Genomic DNA, 21,305 nt, shown 5'->3' on the forward strand with positions numbered 1-21,305 from the left:
ATAGTGTTGGTATTTTCTTTCAATAAAAAGTTGGCTTAAAAGTTAATATGATTAACAATTTCCGTTTGCACAAACATTGTTTAAACTTAGAATGACAACTAGCCATGCATGTGTTTTTTTGTTGTCGCATTTTAGGTCATTATATTAGGAATGGGGGGGGGGGGGGGAAGAGAAATCAGGTATGTTATTCACAAATGTACAGCACCAACCACAATAGTTAAGTTACTGTAGTGCATTAACTATATGGGCTCCATTACAAACGGATTTGGGAAGGCCCTTAGACGCAGGTTCTAAATGGCACAATGAAGGCAACTTTAACAAAGTAAACATTCTTTACAAAACAACCATTCTTGACATTTTATCTCTGAAACACATGAATTGCCATCACCAGGTATAATGTACCTTTGCACAACGCCCTGCCATTCCATACCCACACAAAGGTACTCTTCCTCCTTGCCAGCCTTCATATTTTAAAAACTCAATAAAAGATCAAGAAGTGCCCCTAGAGGTAAAACTACTTGTGCCCAAAATTCATTTTAAGCTACTGTAAGGATTCTTCCCCTAATAGACTAAGGAACAGCATTTCACAGTTTTATACCTCACACCTGCAGTAGTAAATGTTCTAAAATCAGCCGGCTATTTAAAATCTACCATAACGGACTACCTCAAATCCACTATGACCGAACCTTAATCCCACTGAGAGCGACAATTCCACCCATTTCTTCTTCTTACAGACCCATGGAAGAAGTCTTGACAACATCTACTACAAGTCTAGGACAATTCAGTAGGGTTTATCTCAAGAGTGTGAAGCATCTGTTTCTCCATCGAAGGTCTTAGTTTTTTAAATTTTATTTTAAAGTACGGGATTTCAAGTACTCTTGCCAAGGCAAAAATGCACATAGTTTGTAAAGAGTCAATGTGAGAAGTTGGCCTGATATATGATACTCACTATTCCTAGTGATCACCTTGTATCAGTCCAAACAACCCTTATGGTGATTGGTTGTAAGTCAACCTTATAGACCAGCTATCCTAATGGTAGCATGGACAAAGCAGTCTTGGGCTAAACTCTTTTGGCATGTGAAGCCAGCTGTTTTACCACAATATAACCCCTTGAATACCAAGTGAAAGGACACCACCCAGGTTGTTATGAAAATAAACAGTATATTTATTAATAACACCTCTGAACTCTTTATGAGGTCAGAGGGCTAAGCACATGACAATCTCTTACGAAAAATACTACAAGTTGCACAAAATTACAATGGTGCCCTAGGGGCACGACAAACCATATACTAAGTAAGTGGAATGTGAAAGTCGATAAAAGGAATGGAGCTGTCCAGAGGCTGTAGGATCGATGGGACCACGCTATACTAACTTCAGGTAAGTAATAGGAGGCCCACGGAACGCGTGTGCAGAGTGTGAACTCACACGCGAGATGCGTAACAACGTCTATGGACAGTACAGTTCAAGAAAAAGGTGAGTACGGACAATCCTGACTAGGTAGGACTAAAACGACTGTGGAACTGGACACTAGGACAGTTAAACTACCCTTGAGCACCGAAATGCTCTTGTTACCTCACCCACGGGCCGCGGGTGCATAGGTGTCAAAGTGCGTCGGGTTCTCACGTTGAAGTCAATGGAGCCTGAAAGAAAAGATGCTGCAGGCGACCAGGAGGAAGATGTCCGGTGCAATCCAAGGGTGGGTTGTTGAAGAAGGAGACCTGAAAGCAGAGGGGACAATGTTCACAGTCACTAGCCAGTGACTGGAGTGGAACCAGGAAGGAACCAGATGTCGTCGTCGCGATCAGGTGAAGAGTGGACGCTTGTCTCTGCAGCCACGTGGACCAGGAGGCGTCTTCGACGACCAGGATGGAGGCACGAGCTGTCCCACGCAGGCTCTCGCTGTCGGCGATGTCGGATCCGGGATTGGACTCAACAGGCCTTGGCAAAGGCAACCCACGCGGTGAAGGGAAAAGGCGTCTGGTGCGGACTAGGCCGGCAAGTGACCAGACAACGCGTCGAGCAGCAACAAAGCAGAAGGGCCCCACGCAGATCTCGTGGATGCTGGAGGGCTGATCTTCGGTGCAGGGGCTTCTCAGTCCCCAAAGCACTTGGTCGAGTTTACCTCGGGAGTCGTGCTGGAAGCGAAGTGCAGGTTCGTTCAAGATGGCCGGTCCCACCGGCCGGTGCTGCAGATGTAGGTAGAGGTCGGAGAGGTCTGGGAATCCGGGTCTCGTCGGGCTCTGAAGTCTGGATCCTCGAGGGAAGACGACAAAGTGAAGCCGCTGGACGCTTGATGGTAGTTGCAGGGTGGACACTCCTTGTCCACAAGGGAGATTCTTCAGTCTTCTGTGGAGCAGAATGTCGAAGGCCAGAGTTTCTTCTTGATGAATAGTTCAGGATAATCTAATTTGGAATGGGACCAGCTCCTACCTTTATTCTCCTAAAGGGGGCTGCACTACTGACTAGGTCCCTCCCCTGGGTGGGACCAGGAAGGGGGTGGTTATGATGGAGCAGATTTCATCTGCAGTCATGCATAGTTTTATTTTTTGTGCTTCAGACAGGCTGCATTTAAATTGCCACGCACATTTTGGTGCAAGTTAAAAACATGGCACATGAAAAACATGAAAGTGAGGCCTATTTTGTCTGAAATGCTTGTGCTGAATTAACATGTGTTTTACAGTGTAGAGAAAAGTGGCCTTTTTACCTTTGAAGATTCATTGAATGTGTTTCTCTCTTCCCAGCTCATCCATGTAATCTAGATTTATTATTCCTGTCTTAATAGACTTTGACTTGTTGCATATTTTGATAAACATTTTCAGTTAATAACACCTCTTTTTATAATGTGTGTGAATTAATAATGCACTTGGGAAACATAATGGACGGATTTACATGAAATTAATATTATCTTTGTGTTTGTTTTATTTTTGGGGCCTACACAAAACATGGCTGCCTGTGAATCCATCAAGGCTATGGCTTGCAATTTAATGAGAAGGGAGCATGCGCAGACTGTGGCAGCTTTCCTCATGACAAAAAGTCAAGGACAACCTGAACTCTACATTTTTGTAACTGTGCCAATGTACCAGTTAGTTAAAAGTATCCGTTCTGACTACGCTGTGGAAGGAAGAATGAATTAAAATGAAACATTTTTCCTAGTAAATGTTGCAAATGTTTATAAATGTAGTTATGCATGTATGCTTCTTTTGTTAAAAACTGGTGAAATCAGGATTTTAGAATGAGTCAGGGTATTGTGAACTCATGCCTTTATGACTGACCAATCACGTAAGGTTCTCCTGAAAGATGTTACATCTTTGTGTACTCTGCCAATAATTAGGGTATAAATACTGTCCTCTCTGGATGGGGGCTGGCTATCTCAGCTCAGCTGGCTTCTAGGCTCATTAGGGGTGTGTGAGCCCTTGAGAGAAGGAACAGATTAGGCCAGACATCCTATGGGTTAGGTACGAGAAACGTCCCGGGAGATTGCTGAAAGGGCAGGTTTGCGTCCGAGGAGATTCAGGGGGAGGTTTCTTGCTTCCACGTCATATCTTGGCACATCAGGCCGCATTCCTTTGAGGTCTTGTGAAGGGCGGGCTGTCTCCCTCCTTTTTGCTCTTTAGACACAGAGATGCACATGAGCAGCAACAGATAGAAAGGCTCTTTAGATTAGATGCTAAAACTTTAAGTTTATGTTTTGACTAATTAATTAGGTCTAAAAGATTTATTTGTTTTATGCATTTATTTCTCTTAAAGGGAGATTTTTTGCAAACTATTTAATTATTGATTAGCTTTGCAAGACTATTTTTCTTAGAAACTCTTTAAGACTTTTGCGCCACATTTTTCATAACTACATGTAATGCTTATATGCAGACTGTAATGTGTTCTGTATTATTGATATTTTTCCTGTTTTCCAAATTCTGTAACCCGATTGATATTTTACTAATGAATAAAGGGTCAGAGAAAAAATTAACTTTTGACTAGAAAATAAAACCCTTTAAAATACTCAACAACTCTCTTTATTGGCTTGAATAATAATTGCAGTTTTTACTGTTCATGATTATTTAAAGTCTCCTGAAGGTAATACATGGTGTGAAGGGCCCAACACCTTTTGAGCGGTAAATTAGAGGTAGCATGAGGGTTTTGCATTGAGAAACTACCAGAAGAAATTACCGCTCCATCAGTTTTTGGTAATCAGAGGATGGTCATTATTGATTAGTTTGGTGATTAATGATTATTGATTTCACCATCAACTATTCAACTAATGGATCATTGACCTTAAGAAGGGAAATAAAATAATTGCCCAAGTTAGATAAATGTCCAAGTCCTGATTCCTGACTCCAATGCTCAGAACCTGAAGACTGGCAAAGCAGTACTGGCAGGTGATGCAAGAAGTGGTGTGAGTATCAATAGGGTTGTGAAATGTTGTTAATATGCTAGCATGTATTTTTGAAGTGTTGAAAATATTAAGTTTTTATTGTTGGTTACATTTTGCTCATTTTGAATTGACGGTGTTATTGATTATATTGGTAATTTCATAGGACATACTTTTTTGGTTATTGATTACATGTTTTAACTCTTCATGTTAAGTTAGTGTCTTGTTCTATGTTGTCTGGAACATGCAGGTATGCACACCTGTGGAATCCCGGGAAGGAATAGCGGGTGGTAAATGGAAGCCACACTGCACTGAGGTTACTCGTCTGTTGGAATAACACTAAGAAGCTAGGTAGGGCTGGCAGTGTTAAATTAGGGACTATTTTCTGTGTGAATGATTGATAGCAAAGAGTTCGCTGGTGAAACTTTGGTCTGATATCACCTAGAAAGGGTCACACTAAAGGAGTAGCAGGTTCTTCTGAGCTTGATTGACAGCAAAAGGGTTCGCTGGTGAAACTTTGGACTAAGATATATCCTGAAGGATAAGTCCAAAGGAGTAGCAGGTTCTTCTGAGCTTGAGTGAAAGGTAAGCGGAAGGGATTTACCTGTAGTGTATGAAGAGTAAACGGAAAGTCTTACTTTGTGAAGGGTAAGCGGAATGTGTTACTCGCAGTGAATATAAATCTATCCTTTATTTAGCACAACAGACAGAGTAGCGAATGTATTTATGTTGTTACTAACAGAGTTATTGATTAAGAGAAATATTGCAGTAAGATTTTGTGGAGGGTCAGTGGTAGGAGTAAAACTGACTAAAATTGAGACTGACAGCTTTGGAGAAAAGAAATTGCATTGAACTATTGCAAAAATGAAAATGTTTGAAGGTTTAAAGAAGCTGTTAGGAGGTAAAGTGAAAAATGTGTTTTTTATTGGTGATGCTCCTGAAGGAACACCTGTGCATTTTATGTCTACCAATTTGGGACAAAATACATGTATGTGGGTTCACCAATGGTGCAAGATTACTGAAAAGGAGGGTGCTTTGAGGTTTCCAAAAGATGGTACTTTTGAATTGCAAATTATTGACAAATTAAGGGAAGTGTTATGTGAAATAAAGACACAATCTAAAGCTGCACAATTTGAGGCCTTAAGCATGTGGGAAAAGACAGCAAGAGAGAAAGCATGTGAGGATAAAAAGGTAAAGCACCAGATACAGGAGAAGGGAATTAATGCTGATAAAGAGCTTCAAATAAATAATTCAGGGGATGAAATAATGGATGAACTGTTAACTGAGTGTCCACCACTTTATGTGGTTCCCATGAAAAAGACCGAAAATAATGAACCAGTAAATACTACAGGGGCTACTGCTTCTGTTGAACAGAGAGAAATACAGACTGAGAGAACTGTGCAGACATTTTATATTGACCCATTACCTGTTGATTCAGCACTGACAGTGATACCTCCAGGTGTTACTGCTTCAAATGTGCCTGATTTAGTTCAAGAATTGCAAACTGCAGATGCACAGATAATGCCTAGAAAAATTATGACTGTCCCAATTAATATGGTCCCTACTGAAAAAGTTCACAGAGCTGCAGAATCAGTGATTTTGCCAGAGTTTATTTCAGAAACTCAGAATACACAGATTATTGAACAGAAATTACCCCAGGCACTGAAAGGTGAGGTAAAAATGGTATTTACAACATCTGCAGCCCAGGATAAAATGAATGTAATTGAAAATGGGATTTTTCAAACCTGCTTTGAGGAAGCAGCAGTGATTAAAAAGATAGAAGACATGGGAGAACATATTAACACAGGCCCTGGAAAAGAGAGACAGCCTAGTGTTTTAAATGGAACATGTGAACATTAAGAAAATAACAGTCCTTGCTGTTTAAATAATGAAAATGTGAACCAGTGTCAGGAAAAAGAATTAATTTCCCTGAGTAAGGAAACAGCTGCATGTGCATTAACTACACATAATGGACTGACAGATTTGGCTCAAAAATATGAAAATGATGTTTCAGGAAGTTTTCCATTTCAGAAAGGTTTCAGGGTACACATGGATGATGAAGCAAATGAGAAAATGTGTTTTTCAGGAATGCAATTGCACATTGCAGAAATAAAATATTTTTTTAAATGCAATGGGCTTGAGCAATTAGGAGACAATTGGGCAAGAAAACATGAGAAGAAAAAGAAACCACCAGACCTAGCAAGGAAACTGGCTAAGGAAAGGAAGCCACCAGATATAATTGAGAAAAATAATAATAAGCAGAATGAGGGAGAAGCTTTTGCTTACTCATTGAGAGAAATGGTGGGAGAAGTGCATGTTCCTATGCCACAGAATAAAAGTGAACTTGTAGCATTTCTGAGCACATTCCCACAATTGAGAGACAAATTTATGCTGTGGTACCCACAAGTTGATGGATTTGATGACTTTTTAAAAGAGTTGTGCACTAATTTGGAAATGTTCTTTTATATTGCCATGCTGACTAAATTGTGGTTTGAATCTAAAGTTGTTGTTCAAGGGCCAGGTGAGGAGACAGTGAAAAGGGTTTGCATGAATGCACCATCATTTTCTGTTGTAATGGAGAAAAACATAGCAGTGATTACTTTCCTGAAGGGCAGAGTGCCAGCAAAGGATGTTGATTGGGTACAGATTAAAAGAGCACAGGATGTTAGCAAAGGTGTTTTGGTTAGTGCAAATTCAGGTATGGATGTTGTACTGCTGGAAAATGTGTCCTTTTGCCATCTTTATAACAGATTTGAGCATTGGAAGAAGGAAAATAACTTTAAACATGATGCACAAAAACATGGAGAATTGCAGATGCAAAATATGCCAGTTAAGCAAATGCAAATGTCAGTTCAGAAACAGGTATCTAGGGCAGGAATTTTTCAAGCACAGATGGTCCCACAAAATATGGAAAATGCTAACATTAATTTAAATAATGTGTCCAGAGCAAATGTGAATTATTCCCAGAGACAAAAACAGAACCCAGTCCAACAGGTTACTATGTTTGCAAATGAGAGTTTTAACACTCACAATTCTGAATTTAACAATTCCATTGTGAAGGCAGTGGAAAGTCCAGATTTGTTGCAGGAGTTTTAAACAAAGAAATGACAAACCCAGTTTTAGAAAAATGTGCACCAAAAATAGGCCCATTTGAGGAAAATTGCAAAATTGTTGTCTGTGACTCTGACCTAGCAAGAAAACAATTATTTTGCAAATCAAGCAGCACAGATTACTGTACACCAGATAATGTTATTTTTCAGATTCCTGATGAGGATGTACATTTTAAAATGGCTCAACAAGAGACAGCTGTACCATTATTTTCAGAAAAGACAGTTGAAAAATTACCTTCTGCTTTGGAAAAAATAATAAACACAGAAATAAGAGTTCACAGAGAAGGATGCCAGATTAATAAAATGTGCAGAACATGTCTTATTAAAATTTGAACCAGATGACATGTATTCAGGAAGAGAATCAGTTGCAGGAATTTTACCAATAAAAGGATTTTTGATGGAATTGATTGGAAGTTTGTGTAACTTTCTGATCACAGGTTCACAGAAAATAAATGAAAAGAACAGAATAGTGCAGGAGATTAAAAGCATATTTTTTCCATGTTGTCCTGTGGTACCGAATCCAGCCAATATATTTTTTCACATTCCATGTGGTGAAGAATGGCTTATTTTTATTGATTTTTGCCAAGCTCATGTCACAGTGCCATTGCATGAGAATAGTCAGGAGTACTGTCAAAAAGAAGATGAATGTCTGGGACACAAAATTGGAAAGGAAGGTAGAAAGGTGTCACCAGAGAAGGTGGAAATAAGTTCCAAGATGAATCCATCTCAAATTCAGAAAGAAGTCAGGACATTTTTGGGAATGGTTAGCTACTGTAGAGAGTGGTTACTAAACATTTCCCTAGTGGCTAAGCCTTTACTGAGGCTGACACACTCTGGTGTGTCTGATCCGCTTCCATTGGACAACAACTGCACAAAAGCATTCCTAGAGTTGAAAGAGAAAGAATGTCGCGCCCCAGCACTAGGAATGAAAGTTTATTTGAAAGAAAATACACTAATTTGCAGTGAGAGGGAGGGCTGCGCTCTCTCATTGCCTATTGAAAAAGATGGCTTTGTTCAAAGGTCTGTGATGTATTGCCCAATGACCTTTGACCCTAACTTCACAGAAATGTCAGCAAATGAATTGGATTGTGATGAAACTGAATATGAGTGTCTAAATATCATGAAAATATGCATAAAGCCAAATTCAGACTTTAAGGATGAACACCTGAGTCAGCCCAACAATGTCCATTTTGTAGATGGCCCATGTTTGAAAGGTGACACATTAAAAGCAGCACATGCTGTGCCCCTTATACATGATGTTGTCAAAGCTTCATGGCTTTTAGTAATTACCCCAGCCCAAAATTCGAAATTGATTGCCCTTACCATCACATGCAGTTTATCTGCTCAAATGAGAGTCACTGTTGTCATGGAAGAGAGAAATACTAATTCAGTTGCACAAAATTGTGTTCTGTTAGCATGTACATTCTATGGAATCTTCACAGTTAAATTTAAAGAGGCTCAAGAAAATGTTTTTGAAGCAGCACAACAGGGTTGTATCAGAACTGTTTTTGAGAGAAATGACAACTGCATAGTGGCAAATGTGTTATTGCAAAAACTGATGCCCAGGTATAGATTGCCAGTTTCTCTGAAATCAGATCATAATGTGGTCTCCAAGATAATGAGTGCAGAACAACAGATTGGACAAGGAATGGATTGTAGCTATCTGCCTGAAGTGTCAAGCATAATAAAGCAACACAATGGCAGCACAGAGTTACCTTTTGCAAAAGACTGTGTTTCAGCATCACCAAAGTGGCTTGAAAATGCATATGCAAATGCACTTGTGGAAAACACTGAGGAGAACACTAGCCATTGCTGTGAAGGTCTGGTTGATATACAGTGTGCAGTTTCTCACCAGATTGCAGCTGCTACACAAGATCTGCATAATGGATGGTGCAACGGCTTTGATCTGAGAGATGCTGTGGTGAAACATCTGAATCTGATCAAAGTGAAAATAAGAGTGAAAGGCCTTGGTTGAAAAAAAAGTGCAAAGGATTGATGGTGCTCTGTCAGAGTTTCTCAGCACCTAAGTAGTCCAATTTGCATGGAAAGTATGAGCCATACTAATGACAAGCTGATGACTATGAGCAAAGAAATGCTGAAACTGTCCTGGTGAATTCTCCTTTTTTATTATTTTAGTTACTTATTTTAAAGAAGACTGTTCCAAGAAGCTACTTACAGATCTCTGCACTAAAACATTTGAGCTTGGCTATATATGATCTGATTACAGACCAAACTTGTGTTTGCCTTAGAAATAGAAGTAACATTGTTATATGCTCAGCTTTTGCAATTTAAAATAAATAAATAAATAAATAAATACTGTCACTTGTGAAATTAAATATGTGTGATGAATTATAAATCATTTTATTATGATTTGAATTATCAGAAGGGTGGATTGATGGAGCAGATTTCATCTGCAGTCATGCATTGTTTTATTTTTTGTGCTTCAGACAGGCTGCATTTAAATTGCCACGCACATTTTGGTGCAAGTTAAAAACATGGCACATGAAAAACATGAAAGTGAGGCCTATTTTGTCTGAAATGCTTGTGCTGAATTAACATGTGTTTTACAGTGTAGAGAAAAGTGGCCTTTTTACCTTTGAAGATTCATTGAATGTGTTTCTCTCTTCCCAGCTCATCCATGTAATCTAGATTTATTATTCCTGTCTTAATAGACTTTGACTTGTTGCATATTTTGATAAACATTTTCAGTTAATAACACCTCTTTTTATAATGTGTGTGAATTAATAATGCACTGGGGAAACATAATGGACTGATTTACATGAAATTAATATTATCTTTGTGTTTGTTTTATTTTTGGGGCCTACACAAAACATGGCTGCCTGTGAATCCATCAAGGCTATGGCTTGCAATTTAATGAGAAGGGAGCATGCGCAGACTGTGGCAGCTTTCCTCATGACAAAAAGTCAAGGACAACCTGAACTCTACATTTTTGTAACTGTGCCAATGTACCAGTTAGTTAAAAGTATCCGTTCTGACTACGCTGTGGAAGGAAGGATGAATTAGAATGAAACATTTTTCCTAGTAAATGTTGCAAATGTTTATAAATGTAGTTATGCATGTATGCTTCTTTTGTTAAAAACTGGTGAAATCAGGATTTTAGAATGAGTCAGGGTATTGTGAACTCATGCCTTTATGACTGACCAATCACGTAAGGTTCTCCTGAAAGATGTTACATCTTTGTGTACTCTGCCAATAATTAGGGTATAAATACTGTCCTCTCTGGATGGGGGCTGGCTATCTCAGCTCAGCTGGCTTCTAGGCTCATTAGGGGTGTGTGAGCCCTTGAGAGAAGGAACAGATTAGGCCAGACATCCTATGGGTTAGGTACGAGAAACGTCCCGGGAGATTGCTGAAAGGGCAGGTTTGCGTCCAAGGAGATTCAGGGGGAGGTTTCTTGCTTCCACGTCATATCTTGGCACATCAGGCCGCATTCCTTTGAGGTCTTGTGAAGGGCGGGCTGTCTCCCTCCTTTTTGCTCTTTAGACACAGAGATGCACATGAGCAGCAACAGATAGAAAGGCTCTTTAGATTAGATGCTAAAACTTTAAGTTTATGTTTTGACTAATTAATTAGGTCTAAAAGATTTATTTGTTTTATGCATTTATTTCTCTTAAAGGGAGATTTTTTGCAAACTATTTAATTATTGATTAGCTTTGCAAGACTATTTTTCTTAGAAACTCTTTAAGACTTTTGCGCCACATTTTTCATAACTACATGTAATGCTTATATGCAGACTGTAATGTGTTCTGTATTATTGATATTTTTCCTGTTTTCCAAATTCTGTAACCTGATTGATATTTTACTAATGAATAAAGGGTCAGAGAAAAAATTAACTTTTGACTAGAAAATAAAACCCTTTAAAATACTCAACAACTCTCTTTATTGGCTTGAATAATAATTGCAGTTTTTACTGTTCATGATTATTTAAAGTCTCCTGAAGGTAATACATGGTGTGAAGGGCCCAACACCTTTTGAGCGGTAAATTAGAGGTAGCATGAGGGTTTTGCATTGAGAAACTACCAGAAGAAATTACCGCTCCATCAGTTACACCCCCTATCCTTTGTCCGGTTTCCCGCCAGAGCTGGGGCTGGGATGCCCCAGCAACTGGTTTGAACCGGTGTATGCACAGGGCACCTTGTGTGCCCCAGGCATGTCTCATTCCTTTCAGGCCTCCCTACCTCAATACACAAAATCCAGTCTGGGGTGGTGCTAGCACCTCCCAAGGCAGGAAACCCTTTGTCCAAGCCATCCTCGCTGGAAGGACTCCCGGCAGCAGGAGGTCAGACTTGTGTCTGTGGTGGCAGCATCCATTTTGTGATGCTGAGGCTCGAGTTAACTTTAACCGGGGTTCACAGTTACATACATGTCGTGTCCCTCTAGAAGGGTGGAATGCTACCCCCGTCGCCAGAATTGGCGAGGGGGTAGTATTCCAAATCGTATGACACCTTACTCGACATGTTTTGATAATGGTATACCAGAGTTAGCATTCAACCGCGAGGATTAGAATGCACTTAAGAGTATATGGTATAGCGTTATCCTGGAACAGCTATTAGGACTTGGTTCCGCAAGCTGCAACCGGGCTCAGCTCATGCCAGAGCACCATCTCACATAATTCCAAGCACTCTGCCTTCAGGATTGATAAGGCCTTCCATAGGAGTGACTGATAGGAATATGTGTGTCCATTTTAGGGTTAGATATAGGTATACTATATCTACAGCAAAGGGTGTTTACACCACCTTGCCCCAGCTGTAATGCAGCCAGTTGTGTTAGATTTAGATGGACAGCCAGGGGTGGCATAATACATGCTTCAGCCCCTGGTAGGCCCTGGGTACAGGGACTGATAAGGTGGCCCAGTACCAATTGGTAAATGCACCTAAAGTACATGGTTGTCAATTTAGAGAGAGAACAGCTAGGCTGTGGGTCTGATTAGCAGGCACACAGCCAGGGAAAGTCGTAAACCAGTGAAGCAAAAAGCAAAAATCTGGGGTGACCATAGGATTGCAGACCCCACTCTCCTACAGTCAGCACCAAAACCCTTTATGCAGGTGCTGTGCACAGCTACCTACATGGGAAGTACACAAGACATTTTAAGGGCTCGGTGATGGAGAAATATTAGAACCTACAACCGACCACTACAGAAGCATAGGGCCATGACTAATGGGAGCTAGGAGGGGAATGGAGTTGTGGCTTAGGAATGCGTTACTTACCTGTAACTGCAGTTATCCAGTATTGGTATCTTTCATAGATTCACATGCCTGAATCATTCCCCGTCGTCGGGGAGGGAGTCCCCGGTACATAAATAAAGTAATGTCATATAGACATATATACATAGTAATGGGCCAGAGGCCTCTCATTAGTAACATATCCTTGTCCTTTTGTGAAAAGGACCAAACTTTGGCCAAGAGCCAATCAGCTATCACCACCTCTAGAACCTTCCTGGAAGGAGCTCTAGTCCCTCAGATTTTCGTAAGCACAGTGCTAAGTAGTATATTACGGAGAGAACCAATGTGAGCCCTTCCAGGGGAGGTGGGTGGGTTGCATGTGAATCTATGAAAGATACCAATACTGGATAACTGCAGTTACAGGTAAGTAAAGTAACGCATACCTTATCCAGTATTATGGGTATGTTTCATAGATTCACATGCCTGAATCAGAGTAGCGAGCAATAACAAGCACATTTCGAATAGTACAATATTAAATCTCACTAGATAATAACTTATCAATTGTGAAATGCAAAAAGGTACCAAAATGCAATAGTAGAGAGAAATGTGCAAGTAGGCAGAAGGAAGGTGGGATGAAAGAGTAGGCTCACCTCTAGTGAAATAGATGACGGAGCACAGCTTGTCCCACTGCTGCATCTTTCATAAGTTTAGTATCCAAGCAGTAGTGCCTGGTGAACGTATGAGGCGTCTTCCATGTCGCCGCTCTGCAGATGTCAATGATGGGCACTACCGCAAAGAGCGCCATTGAGGTTGAGACTGCTCTAGTGGAATGAGCACGAACCTTGGAATGCAGAGGATGTCCTGTTTGCTGATGACAGAAAGCAATAGGTGCAGAGATCCAACGTGAAATGCTCTGCTTAGTCAATGGAAGACCTTTCCTAGGTCTGCTAAAGGCAACGAAGAGTTGGTTAGATTTTGGAAATGTCTCTGTTCTGTGGATGTAGAACTTCAGACAGCGTTTGAGATCAAGAGAGTGGAGAGACCTCTCTGCTGTGGAATGTGGATTCGGGAAGAAAGACCGCAGGACTATAGGCTCATTAAGGTGAAAGTCAGATGGGACCTTTGGAATGAATTTAGAATTAGTCCTCAGAATCACTCTGTCCTGCCTGAATTGGAGGAAAGGGTCTTGAATTGAAAAGGCTTGGAGTTCGCTTACTCTTCTCGCTGAGGTAAGCGCCAATAGAAGAGCCGTTTTCCAGGAAAGATATTTGATATCAGCTTTGTGTATTGGCTCAAAGGGATGTTTCATTAATTGAGCAAGCACAATGTTCAGCTGCCAGGCAGGCGGTAAAGACTTCACCGTAGGAAATGTCCTGAACAAGCATTTAAGGAATTGTTTTATGAGTCTGCTGGACCAGAGGGAAGTACCAGCTGAGGAACGTCTGAAGCGAGATATGGCAGCCAGGGGAACTTTTATTGAAGCATGAGCCAGACCTGAGTTTGCCAAATGAAGAAGGTAAGGAGTAGTTTCTGTCCTGTAACTCCAGTTCTGTAGTAGGGGTATCTCTGTTATAGTCATAATCTAGTGAATAGTGCCGCCCATGTGCGTGGACCCCGGAGCAATCAAAAATAATCTCTTAAAGTGTCGAAAAAATGCAGACCTGCACAGACACTTAAGAGAGAATTAAAGACAGATAATGCAGCCTATAAAAGGCTACACTGTCCAGTACTTCAACTAGAAATTCCACCTAAAAAATCCACAAAACAGCAAAGCCTGTACAGATTTTCCTTGCTTCAGCAGCAAAAACCCTCTGGAATGATAGAGAGGAGGATCTGGACAGACAAGCCCCATAGGCTGCCATTATGTGGCTCAGAACAGGATACTGTGCCTTTAAGAGAACATTCCAGAACTTCACAGTATCCCAGAATGCACTGCAGGTCCCTTTTACTTTCAGTTGTTTTTGAAGGCGTAACACGCCAGACCTGTAGCATTCCTTACATGAATATCTCTCTCCACCGGGGAGGAGGACGGGCGCTTATGACTATAACAGAGATACCCCTACTACAGAACTGGAGTTGCAGGATAGAAACTACTCCTTCTGTAGTAGGGACATCTCTGTGTATAGTCATAATCTAGTGAATAGAATGGCAAGCCCATCCCCACACCAAAGCGGCGGTGGAGAAACGAGAAATAACACCACTATTGTGCGAACAGATTTCGCAGCGAAGCCTGTCCAACCTGAGTGTCTGCTCTGGCATCAGTGTCCAGGCAGTAATGCTTAGCAAAGGTATGAACCGACTTCCAAGTGGCCGCCTTGCAGATTTCTGCAATTGGAACATTACGGAGCAAAGCAGTCGTGATAGCTTTGCCCCTGGTGGAATGAGCCTTAGGTTTACCCCCTAAGGTCTTATTAGCTTTCTGGTAACACAATTGTATGCAGGACACAATCCACCTCGAGATGGACTGCTTAGAGGTAGCAAGACCTGTCCTGACTGATCCATTATTGATAAACAATTGGTCCGACCTACGAATATCTTTGGTTTTATCCAGATAAAATTTCAACACCCTCCGCACATCCAGGGAATGTAAAGACCGTTCCGCTGGAGATGAAGGATTCTGAAAAAACGTAGGCAAAGTTATAGTCTGGTTGACATGAAAATCAGAAATAACCTTGGGAAGAAACTTAGGGTGAGTACACTTAACAACCTTAGCAGCATGAAATACAGTATAAGGTTCTTGGCAACACAACGCCTGAATTTCACTCACCCTGCGGGCCGATGTAATGGCCACGAGGAACGCCGCCTTCCAGGACAGGTGCTGCAACGAAGCCTTATGAATAGGTTCAAAAGGCTCCTTCATCAACCTGGACAGCACCACTTTCAGTTCCCATGAAGGCGAAGGAAGCCTGACAGGAGGAAACACTTTCTTCAAGCCTTCAAAAAAGTCTTTGATCACAGGGATCTGGAAGAAGGAAGTCTGTGAAGGGCATTTCCTGTAGGCAGTCAATGCAGCCAGATGGACCTTAATGGAATGAACATTAAGGCCAGACTGCGCCAGATGTAGAAGGTATGGAAGGATGACATCTTCCTTACACGTCGTTGGGTCATAGTTCTGGACTTGCACCAGATACAAAACCTCTTCCACTTGTAAGCATAAGAAGTCCTAGTGGAAGGTCGCTTAGCCTCCTTCAGTATGTCCATGCAATCTTCCGGGAGATTCAGATGGCCATATTGCACTATCTCAGGAGCCATGCCGCCAAACTCAAAGACGAGAGGTTGGGGTGCAACATCAGCCCCCCGAACTTCACGAGAAGGTCCGGCCTGCATGGCAACTTCATGTGAGGAAAGAGAGACCGGTGAAGCAGGTCCGTGAACCACCACTGCCTGGGCCATTCCGGGGCAATCAGTATCATCCGTGCCCTGGACTGGGACAGCTTGATGAGAACCGTCGGAATCAGGGGAATGGGTGGAAAAGCGTACAGAAAGCTGTTCGACCAGTTGATCCAGAACACATTCCCCAGCTGGTAGTACCTGGAGGCGAAGTCTCGGCATTTGCTGTTTTCTGCGGTGGCGAACAGATCTACGTCTGGAGTTCCCCACCTTGCGAAGACTTCTAGTACTTCGTCGTTTATGACCCATTCGTGGTTTTCCTGAATCAGTCTGCTCAGTTCGTCTGCTTGAACATTCTGCACACCTGGCAGATGGGTGGCCGTTATCGTCAGTCCTCGGGCCAGAAGCCAGTGCCAGATCGCCTGCGCCTCCTGCGACAGGGTGCGTGATCTCGAGCCCCCTTGCTTGTTGAGGTAATACATCGTGGTCGTATTGTCCGTCTGTACAAGCAGAGAGTTGGTCTGGAAGGACGGATGAAAGGCCTTCAGTGCCAAGTGAACAGCTCTGAGTTCCAGGAAATTGATGTGGTACGTGGACTCCGTCGGGGACCACGTCCCTTGAATCTGTAAGTCTCCGGAGTGCGCTCCCCAGCCCTGGAGAGACGCATCCGTCACGATAGTCTGAGTGGGAATGTCCTTGTGGAAGGGAACCCCTCTGAGGAGATTCTCCGCTGAACACCACCACTTCAGAGACTGAAGAGCATGCAGAGACAGTCGTATCTTGTCGTCCCAAGATCCTCTCCTCTGGTCCCACTGATCCTCCAAGCACTCCTGCAGCGGTCTCATGTGCAGCCGCGCATGTGGCGTCAGGAAGATACAAGAGGCCATCGATCCCAGTAGAGAAGACACCGTCCTCACTGTCGTAGAAGGAGTGGTCAGAAGAGCCTGAGCCTTCCGACGAAGCGATAATCGTCGCTCCTCCGAAGGAGACACGCTTGCTGACCTCGTATCGATGGTGGCCCCCAAGTACTGAATGCACTGGACCGGAGTCGGGACAGACTTGGACATGTTGATGTGCACCCCCAGCTTGTTCAAGAGAACGCACGTCTTCTGGAAGTGCGCTTGAGCTTCCGAGAAGGAGGAGGCCTTGATCAACCAATCGTCCAGGTACGGGTAGACAAACACCTTGTTCTTCCTCAGGTGTGCCACTACCACTGCCATGCACTTCGAGAATGTCCTGGGCGCAGACTTCAGCCCGAACGGAAGTACTGTGTACTGATAGTGATTGGTGCCGACTTGAAATCGCAGGAACTTCCTGTGTTTGTGTGCAATGGGCACATGGAAGTATGCATCCTGTAGGTCTATGGCACATAGCCACTCTCCCTGTTGCAACTGAGGATAAATCTGATGCAACGACAGCATGCAAAACTTCTCTCTGCGAATCCATTTGTTTGCCTGTCGCAAGTCCAGAATGGGCCTGAACTTGTTCTTGTCCTTCTTGCGGACCAGAAAGAACCGGGAGTACAGACCTCTTCCTCTTTGAGACAGAGGTACGTCTTCTATCGCGCTTTTCCTTAACAGGATATCGGCCTCCGCCTGGAGCTCGCGCAGTTGATACTGCGAGCTGACCGGAGGAATCGATGGAGGAGGGCTGATGAACCGAAGACTGTATCCATTGCAAACAATATTCAGCACCCACTTGTCCTGAGTAATTTTTCTCCACTCTGCCAGAAAAAGTTGAACGCTTCCCCCCACCGGAGCGGGTAACGGATGAAGGGGAAGTAACCGCTCAGGGTCGAGACCCGGCTGGGCCTTTGTTAGCTGTAGAGGGCTGTTGTCCACCTCTACCCTTCTGGCGCTTTTGGAAGGGTCTCCGGAACTGCTGCTGTTGTTGCTGCTGCTGTCCCGAAGACTGGCCTCGTCCTTTCCCCTGTGCACCGAACCGTCTCTGGAACGGGCGGTAGGACTTCTTTTCTTTGGGCTTTTCCAAGCCCACAGCCGCCAGGGTCTCCGCCTCCGCCTTCATGCGGGCCATCTCATCATCAGCATGTTTTCCGACCAGTGTGTCTCCGGAAAAGGGCAGATTGGCCACCCGCTGCTGGGCCTCAGGCTTGAGTGACGTGAGCCTGAGCCAAGCATGGCGGCGCTGGTTGATCCCGTGACAGTAACCATGGGCTGCCAACAGCGAAATATCCGCCGCCGCGCTGATGACCTGGTTCGAAACCAGCATCCCTTCCTTAAGTATTTCTAGGAAGTCCTCCTTCTTGTCACGTGGCAGGAGGTCCGTGAACTGTTCCAGGGAGTCCCACAGGGCCCCAGCAAAGCCGAGTCGCTGGAGGCTTTCATGGTCTTGGAAGAAGTTCCACAAGCCTTCCGCCCAGCCGAATCAATCCATCGGCTTTCCTCATCAGGCGGCACGGTGGAGGACGGGGAGGTAGAGTGTAACTTCCTGGCCGCCGTCACTATAACTGAGTCGGGCACTGGGTCCATCCTCAGGAAGGCTGGGTCCGAATCCGGTGCTCTATACTTCTTCAGAAGTCGGGAGGGAGCAGGCGTAAGAAACAGCTCCTCTGCAGGTTCGACCAGTCCAGGCACCAATGGCAGCAGAGGGCGAGACAGATGCTTCTTGTGAAGTGTCTCAAATATCACGGACGCCGTAGGTGTAGGAGCCGTCACCGTGATGCCCAATTTCGTAGCCCCCCTCAGGAGAACCTCCTGGAACGTGCTGATGTCGTCCACCGGAGACACCCTTGTCCCCGGGGAATCCGACAAGGTCGGTGAATAGGATCGAGTCCTGGAGGAGTCCGTGCGTGACCTGGACCCTCGCCTCCTATGGCGGCGCCTAGATCTAGTGGAGGATCTGCGCCGACTCCTAGATCTACCTCTCCGTCCGGAGCGCGATCTTGACTTCCTAGGCCTCGGGCGATTCGCCGGTTCCACCGGCGTGGGCGTCTGAGGTTTGGCCGGGGCCTGCGGCTTAGGAGTCCCCTTGGGAGGTGTCGGAAACCTGGGCAACGAAAACGACCTCGGAGGAACCGGAGGAGGCTTCTCGGTTTGCGGAAGCGGAGGCAAAGGCGGAGGGGTAGGAACCCTCGGAGGGGGGACCCCTCGGCAAGGGCGGCGGAGGCGTAACCTGCGAAGGCGTATACACCTCAGAATACACCGAGCCCGGTGATCCACCACCAGCCTGTGGCGTCGGAGAGCCTCCCATGGCATCAGGCCTCTTCTCCCGCTTCTTCGACGTCGCAGAACGGTGACCAGACGGCGAGCGTCGGCCCCTCGACGTCGAGCGTCTCTTCCTCGACGTCGACCGTCGTCCATGCCTCGACGTCGATTTCGTACGCCTCTACGTCGATCTCTCGTGTCTCGACGACGACCTCTTGTGCCTCGACGGCGACCTCTTGCGCCTCGACGGCGACCTCTTGCGCCTCGACGGCGACCTCTTGCGCCTCGACGGCGACCTCTTCCGCCACGACATCGACTTCGACCGCCTCGACGGCGACCTCGACCGCCTCGACGGCGACCTCTTCCTCGACGACGATCTCTTCCGTCTCGACGTCGGACCACTCCTCGACGACGAGGATCCCCTCGACGACGAGGATCCCCTCGATGACGATGTTCTCCTCCTCTTCGCCGACGGCGAACGGCGGTGTCGCTTCGACGGCGAGCGCCGACGCCGGGCCCTTCGACGTCGATCACTCGACGTCGAGACCGACGAGGATGACGACGAAATAGTCACTGGAGACGTCGACGGCGGTCTGTGCACATCTCTCGACGTCGAGCGCCGACGGCGCTTCGCCCAAGAGCCCTGGGGAGACGGGAAACAGACCGCAGTCATTCCTCTCGACGTCGTGGTCTCTGCAATCGACCCAGACGGAGAGTGGGAACGTTTGCTGGTCTTCCTGCCACTGGGGAGCCCCCCAGAGGCCTCAGCATGGGTAGAAGGAGCCCCTCCAGACCCACCTTGTGCCTTCAGCCTTCTTTCCTCGAGTCCCTGAAGCCTGATCTTCTTTCTTTCCTTCAGGGTCCTTCCAGAGAAGCCCTGACAAATCTCACACTCCTCAGGAACATGGGAAGAGGGAAGGCAGAGGATACACACCTCATGTGAATCCGATTTGGCCTTCTTCCTGGAGCACTCCGGGCATTTGTCAAATAATGCAGGCATATTTGAATTAAAAAGGGAGCAAAACCCAAGAAGAACAGCACTAAAGTACTTTAGAAGCACTCAAAACGAAAATAGTGAAAAATCACCAATAAACCCTTGAAAAGGGAGAGCTCAATGCTCCAGGGTCCTGCTTGCAGGAGCCGGAAAAAAGACCTGAAAGTAAAAGGGACCTGCAGTGCATTCTGGGATACTGTGAAGTTCTGGAAAGTTCTCTTAAAGGCACAGTATCCTGTTCTGAGCCACATAATGGCAGCCTATGGGGCTTGTCTGTCCAGATCCTCCTCTCTATCATTCCAGAGGGTTTTTGCTGCTGAAGCAAGGAAAATCTGTACAGGCTTTGCTGTTTCGTGGATTTTTTAGGTGGAATTTCTAGTTGAAGTACTGGACAGTGTAGCCTTTTATAGGCTGCATTATCTGTCTTTAATTCTCTCTTAAGTGTCTGTGCAGGTCTGCATTTTTTTCGACACTTTAAGAGATTATTTTTGATTGCTCCGGGGTCCACGCACATGGCGGGACTATTCACTAGATTATGACTATACACAGAGATCCCCTACTACAGAAGGTAAGATCTGTGCAGGTGATAAAGAAAAGGGATGTATTTTCTTCGATTTACACCACATGCAGAACCTTTTCCATTTTAGGGAATCCGTTTTGTTGGTACTGTTCGCCCGAGCCCAGGCTAGAACAGCTCTGCAATCTGGCGGGATGTTTAAGTTCTGGAATTCTCTGAACTCAGGAGCCAAGCCGATAATTTGAGAGATGCTGGCTCCAGATGTTGCTTCATTGTGAGGAGATTGGGGCACGGCTTCAATGGGATCGGCGGTTCCAGCGATAGGAGATGAAGCTCCGTGAACCAGTGTTGGCGCGGCCACGCTGGAGCTATCAAGATCAGGGTACAATGTTCCGCCTTCAGCTTCCTGAGGACCCTGGGAATTAGGGGAAATGGAGGAAATGCGTACGCAAAGACGTTGAACCATGCGATCGAAAAAGCATTCCCTGAAGACCCCGTCTGGGGACGCCAGCTTGCGTAATGTTGGCATTTGGCGTTGTGTCTGGTTGTGAACAGATCCAGGTGAGGCCTGCCCCATCGGGAGAAGATGTGACTGAGAAGTTGGTGGTCCAGCTCCCACTCGTGGCACACAGAGCGCTGTC

General features: G+C 44.7%; 1 protein-coding gene across 3 annotated transcripts in view; it reads right to left on the minus strand.

The window, feature by feature from the left end:
* Window positions 1-21,305, minus strand: part of SETDB1 (SET domain bifurcated histone lysine methyltransferase 1) — a 144,250-nt gene that overhangs the window by 2,189 nt on the left and 120,756 nt on the right. The gene's annotated exons all lie outside the window — the stretch shown is intronic.

This window comes from Lissotriton helveticus, chromosome 12 (assembly GCF_964261635.1).
Source record: "Lissotriton helveticus chromosome 12, aLisHel1.1, whole genome shotgun sequence".
NCBI classification, from domain to species: Eukaryota; Metazoa; Chordata; class Amphibia; order Caudata; family Salamandridae; genus Lissotriton; species Lissotriton helveticus.